The sequence below is a fragment of the Sipha flava genome, unplaced genomic scaffold (assembly GCF_003268045.1).
Source record: "Sipha flava isolate LNK unplaced genomic scaffold, YSA_version1 47_pilon_pilon, whole genome shotgun sequence".
Lineage (NCBI taxonomy): Eukaryota > Metazoa > Arthropoda > Insecta > Hemiptera > Aphididae > Sipha > Sipha flava.
Genome location: NW_020273276.1, coordinates 531,214 through 538,303, shown reverse-complemented (window position 1 = coordinate 538,303; position 7,090 = coordinate 531,214). Strand labels below are relative to the sequence as shown.

The 7,090-nt window shown below is 27.0% G+C and overlaps 1 pseudogene; it reads left to right on the top strand.

Annotated features, from left to right (window-relative positions):
• Positions 1-2,584: 2,584 nt before the first annotated feature.
• On the top strand, positions 2,585-3,303 carry LOC112689914 (annotated as a pseudogene).
• The last annotated feature ends 3,787 nt before the right edge of the window (positions 3,304-7,090 follow it).

The following is a 7,090-nucleotide window of genomic DNA, read 5'->3' as shown; positions in this document are numbered from 1 at the left end:
TTCCTTTTATAGTTTGTATGATAAAACGATTTTTTTCGTCCGTTCATAAAATATTTGTGATTGACAATATTCTTTCTATTACTGCATTAGTTAATCTGAAAAGGTACAGTGAACGTATATTGTCTTTTAGGCATTTAAAAAAAAAAACATTAAAAGTAATAACACTAACAACTCGCAACAATTTAAATAAAAAGAACTGTTACATAGTGGCTATAACATTAGTAACACAAAATCGTTGCAATATGCACACGTTACTACACGACTATGTTCGATTTTCCGATTAATATACCTATTATACCGAATATCGTTGGCTATAAATAGTACTGTATATTGGTAAACTATTCGTATTTAATATCGATTTCGTTAGAAGTCTCACACATGAGTTCGTAGTAAATTTATATACACTATATAACATGTCTTATTTATTTTTTTCTTTTACTCTCGGTTTACAATTTTTATGGAAGTAACAGGATTAAAACGGGACCCTATTCTAAAAACGGGACAAAAAGCGTCCCGTTCAAAGTTTGTCGGGACAATGGGACATAATGATAAAAAAAAGGACAATCCCGTTTTAAACGGGAAGTATGGTCACCCTATACTAGTAGCATGTCTAACTACCTACTTAAAAAAATATTTGATTACCAATAATCAAATATTGTACAATACTATATTTTTATATTATATTAATTTATAAAAAAAATATGATAAAAATGTTTTTCAAACATTTATTTTAGATAAAAATGACCATCTAGAACATGGAGTCGAATTAGTTATATTGGACACAGAAGCCTCTACAATAAATGGTACTTAATAATTGATTTGATGTTTAATTTTAATTTTATAAACAGTTCTTTACATTTTCCTATATCAAAATTAACTTTTACTCAATTTTAAATATAATATAAATTTCCCTAGTATTTTACGTAATAACTAAGAATTTCATTATATAACAAACCTATTTATTTTTATTTTACTGACTCATTTTATTATATTTTATTTTAATCAGTTGTTTCTTTGTTTTCGGTAGCAAATACTACACTTGATTTGAACTCAGAATACCTTACTCATAGAGGCAAATTCAATGACAACATTACTGACTTTAACTAAAAGAAACAAATCATCGCATATGGTCCATGTAAGCCAACAAACCAATATTTTTTGAAAAATCTCAGTTTGAAATATTCTGGTCGTTCTTTTTCAATTGATGATTATCATTTGACTACTAAAACTGAAATGAAAATTACAAGGCATTTTTCGATTATAATGACTAATGTATACTGTGAAACTTATTGGCTCTTTGATAATAGATTGAACGGAAGTTTCAAGTATAACTGAATTCATGGTATACCATATGTTACTGGTAAAATTTGAGTACTAAAATAATAAAACATGAATAATCCCATGAACACTTAGAAGCTGTTCAAATGTGATTACTTTAGGTAAAAAATGAAACTATTGTAAAAAATTTAGAAAAACAAATATTGATTGAAGCTCAATTTTGGAAAGATATTTTGACTAGATTAATAAAAATTATTTTATATCTTACTGCTGGAAACTGTGCTTTAAGAGGAAATGAAGGGGGAAAAAAATACTGATTCAGAAAGGAATTTTCTACACATAGTTAAACTTCTTGCCAAATATGATCCTGTATTGAACAGATTACTTTACACTGAAGAAATGAAAATAAAATATCTTAGCTGGAAAATACAGAATGAGCTCATCATACTGTTGGCATTTAATGTTAAAAAATTAATCTCTGACGAGATTCGAAATGCTCAATGCTTTACAATAATAATGGACTCGACCCAAGATATCACACAAGTAGACCAGGTTAGTTTAATTATAAGATATGTTGTAGTTGATTATGAAGAGACATTTTTCAGAATAATGGAATCTTTTTTGGGATTTTAACCGTTAATTAATTGTGGTACTGAAGATCATATTAATTTAATTTATGAAATATTGAACAAATGTAACTTGGACATAAAAATATGTAGATGTCAAGGGTACAATGGGCATCAGTTATGAGTGGTGTATATACTGGTGTCCAAAAAAGGATTTCAGATGTCGTACCAAGTGCTTCCTACGTTCATTGCACGGCTCATAACTTCAATTTGGTTATTTCTGATATTACTAAAAGCTCTCAAAAAGTAGCTTTATTCTTTGATATTGTACAATGTATAAGATATATTTCTGTTCTTTAGCATGAGTGCACCTAGATGGATATCGTTGGCTTTTGGTGAGAAGACTGCAGATCAAATAAGAAATAAGGTATTAAAAAAAGTATGTGCTACCCGATGGGAAGCAAGACATAACGCTGTGCATTCACTTAAATTAAATTTTATAAATGTTTTAAAATCTTTAACCAATATATTATTATCAAGTGACAAAACTGATGAAAAAAATAGAGCCAAATCACTAAAAAAAAAAAAAAAAATGGAATCATTTGAATTTGTTGTTATTGATCATTTGGGAAAATATTTTAAAACCTTTATCGGTTGTATCAAAGGTACTACAATTACCACAAACCAATCTTCACATCGTTTATGATTTATTGCAAGGAACAATTTTATCAATTGAAAAAATGAGAGATGATTATGATGAACTCGTTGTATCAGAAACTAGATTATGTCATAAATGGGGTATATCTATAACTAGATAGATATCTATAGATATATAACCATGAACCTACAATCAGTAAAATATATTCAAAACAATACTTTAGAGAAATTCAAGGAGATAGACGATTAGATGTGCCCGAAGAAAAATTTCGTGTAGCAATTTTTTATCCTCTTATTGATACAGTTTCAGTTACGAGATCGATTTAAAGGACTTCATTCTGTTTGAAATTTTGAATTTTTACCTCCACAAAATATAGTTGTCATGAAAGAGTCAGAAATAGTTAAATCTTGTGATGATTTCATATAATTTTAAAATAATGATGTAATAACAGGTTTGATAAGACAACTAATTTCATTAAAAGAATTTATTAAAAATACAAAAATTCACACTATTCATGAATTAACATATTTTGTAATTGAAAATAATCTTTCATCAATTTATAGTGAAATCACTGCTTCTATTTTATACTTATGTCTTCCAATTACCGTCACTACGGCCGAAAGGTCATTTTCAAAATTAAAACTATTGAAAAACTATCTTCGGAATCAAATTTTACAAGACAGATTAACTGGCATCAGTATACTTAATATTGAAAAATCAAGGACTAAAAAACTTGATCTTGACAAATTGATAAATGGCTTTGCTAATATGAAGTCTAGAAAGAAAAACTTTTTAAAATAAAATCATTGTATATACAATTATATATAATTTATATATAATTATATATAACATTATATAATACCTATTAAATGTTGATTTTTTTGTTATTTAAATTTGAATGTAATATTGTTTAATAAATTAATTGATTTTTATTAAATTGGTTATTTGACTGCTGATAACTGATGTATTGTTGGAGTTGTATTTAAAAATATGATAAACTATAATATGATAAAATATTATCAATATAAATTGAAAAATTTTAAAAATGTTGAGCTATACATTTTGTCTTGTATTAGGGGTATACCAAAGATTAGCTGTGATACTAACTTTTTTTCATTATACTGTAATACATATATAGGGGCTCCCATAATATTTTTCACTTAAGAGCCCCACAAAACCTAGTTGCGGCACTGCTGTCATCGTTTATACTCTTGACAACGGATTCAGTTGTTTACATCAGCGATTTTCAAACTGTGGGTCATGAAACATAGTTTAGGGGTCTCCAAAAATAATTAAAAAATTGTTAATCATATCAATATATGTTAATTTAAAATTTAATCTAATTATTACGGATGTACAATAACACATCGAATAAAATAGTGTGTAACGTAATCATATTTGACGACGGATTATTAAGCATGCGCGATAGTGATCACCGATTTTAATTGGATTTGCATTTGATATCTGATTATATTTACGTTCTTACTGAATACGTGTATTTTAATCACTTTAGACATAATTATAATATTTAACAATCGGTTTGGTTAAAAAATCAGACTTAAGAGTAGCAGTTGGTAATATAAAACTTATTATGGAAACTATAATTTCAAAAATTTAAGCACATTAAAACGAGAAAATATACAATGATGTATATTTTCATATTATTAATTAATTTAATATAATACTTATATATATTTAATTAATTTTTTTGTTTGAATATATGTAATAAAAAATTATTCATAATGTTTTCTTAATTATTTATGTACTTATACGTTTTGAAAAATGATTCGTTTTCTATTATTTATTCTTTTTAGAGATTGCATTAAAAATAAAAATAAAAATTGGGAGTCTCGATTTAAAAAAGGTTGAAAACCACTGGTATAAGTTATTATTTAATATACGAATAATGACAGTGTGTATCATCTCAATAAGTTTTTAGTTATAGCCATTGGATGAGTTCATCATTTTTATTATTATTATTATTCTTTATCAATTTCAATCATCAGATTCTGTACCTTGTGATGAAACTTTATATTGATTTTACATCGAAGACATATCGATGTCGTACGATAAACATGAAACGTCCAGAGTACGTTTTCATAGTACTTTTTTGCTAAAAACAGCAGTTCAGCGGGTTTGCTTGAATCCACGAAAAAAACTTTGATGATATTTCAAAAATGTCATTAATAGAGTTTTTCAACATCTTTTCGGGGGCGGGTGAAAAAGAAATCAGGATTTTACTAAATCTATTTTTAACGATTAATCGATACTCATATACCGATCAATGTTCTATATAATAGTGCCATAGTTTATTTATTTATTATTGTTAGTAATGCCCATAAGAGAAACAATTCTGACTTCGAAGTAGAGTACAGTACAATATACAATGTGACAATTGTAAATAAAAATTGTTATAAAATAAGATTAGCATTTTTTTTAAATTGGGACCATAATCAGAGAAAAAATTGAAATAAGTTATAGATGTTCATTGCTACAACATAAAATTCCATAAATGACGATATGTAGAACAGAATAACGATCACTGAGTGCAATATGAAATATATGTTGAATACCTATTTACTTGGAAGTACTTGTACATCAAATATGGACTTGACGCAATTTTAAAAATAAAAAACGAACATTTTCTTTGAGTCTGGTTTTATTCAAGGAATACTTGAATACCCCTTCTCTGTTACATTAAAAATGTAGAAAGTGTTAGCTATCACGAGTCAAATCTTTTTATAGTTACAACAGATATTCATAGGGGCAAGTCCTCGTAGCCTGTGTATATTTTTGAGTCTCGTAAATTCGGGGTTATCTTTCCATTAAAGTGGTAACGTGACGTTATCGCGTTGACCCGTGGCATGGCGTACGGGTTATCTTGAACAGTCGTTAAAAAGTCGCCGAAAGTTACGTAACACGTCGGATGCATCGTGACTTATGCGCGAAAATATCATAAAAACCGTAACGAATACAAGATTCATTTTAAATATTCAAACGCGGCCGGATCACTCATCGTTATAGTTGGACATCGTGCGTAATATTTTTATTTTTATTTTTTTTCGTTCCGGCGAATGTCTTTTTTACGAATAAAATATTTCATCCGCTTTACGGCATCAGTCGGCGCACGCATCATATAATAACAACAACAATAATAATAATAATAAAATATAGTCACCGCTCGTGTTGGTTTTTCGGATGGTTTATGTTGTAGGTCGGTGAACTATTAAACGGCTCTACGCAAGTTTATTATGTTGAGCTCATACAGTTATTATAATTTGTTCCATACATTCAAGGCAACTGCGGGATCATATTGCAAATTCAGTACTATAACATGAATCGTAGTTGAATGTTACGTTTTCAACGGTTAAAAATTTCCGAAACATTTAATCGTTGAAAGTTTTACGTTAAAATATTATATAGGTACTCGTATTTATATGTAAATAAGATTATTGTAAAATGTTTATATTTTCTGAAATGTGAACTTAGAACGTAAAGAAATTTTATGATACATTAAGTAACATTCTTACAGGTTTACAGTGTAAATTCAATGACTTTTAAAGTTTAAAACTTAAAATTTCTCACATTTTAATCTCGTGAGCTACTCAAAATATTCTACGTGACTATACCTGTATATAGTACAAATATAACATCATACTTGTTAAATGTTTAAATATTAGTATTTAAATACTCATTATTATATTTTGTATTTAAAAATATTACATACAAAATTTTCGAACGAGATTTTTAGTTTGATTTTTCGATTTTGAAGAAATAACTTATCGTCGACGAGACGAAGTGACGATTATAAATGTTGCGATGGACAAAAAATATTTGAAGATATTAAAGGGAAAATATTTCCCGTGTATCGTATATCTGTTTAGCTATTTATATTTTATAGTATCTTAGTGCGGCGATATCCCGAATCCCAGTATCTCCTATATTCACATACTCCGATACTCGTTATTCGTTAATAATCGTTAAAATTAATTTATCGAGTTAGTTACTAGAAATAATTGTAATTTTGTCTTAATGTTTTAAGAATTAAGAATTTGACAACAACAAAGCTTAAAAAAATATAATTGAAAATACATGAAATATTTCTTGAATATATCTGTATTTGTATTTAAATACTTATTAGCAAAGGTATTTAAATAAATATTTTAATACTTTTTAATTGAAATATTTAAATACCTATTCGAAATAATTTTGAAAAGTATTGTTTACAACATTCTATAAAATTCAATCACTTGAAAATCCTCTTTGCATAACTGCGAGTTAAAATGTATTTAGAGAGAAAATGCTCTTTCTAGTTATTATTTCTGAATTTAAAAAAAGTTTCACATCAAAAATAATCTCATAAGTATATTTACCTACAACGCTGGAAAAATGTAAGAGTATTACAATGAAATCATGTATTATATAATATTTATATTATTTTATTCATTTATTCAACTATATTCCTTTCTTAATTGTTGTGCACATAAATATTTCATTGCATTAATTACATATCTTTGCTACTCTTTAAGCATATACTTATTTCTAGACATATACTTATCTATGCATTATTAATTACTTTTATTATTCG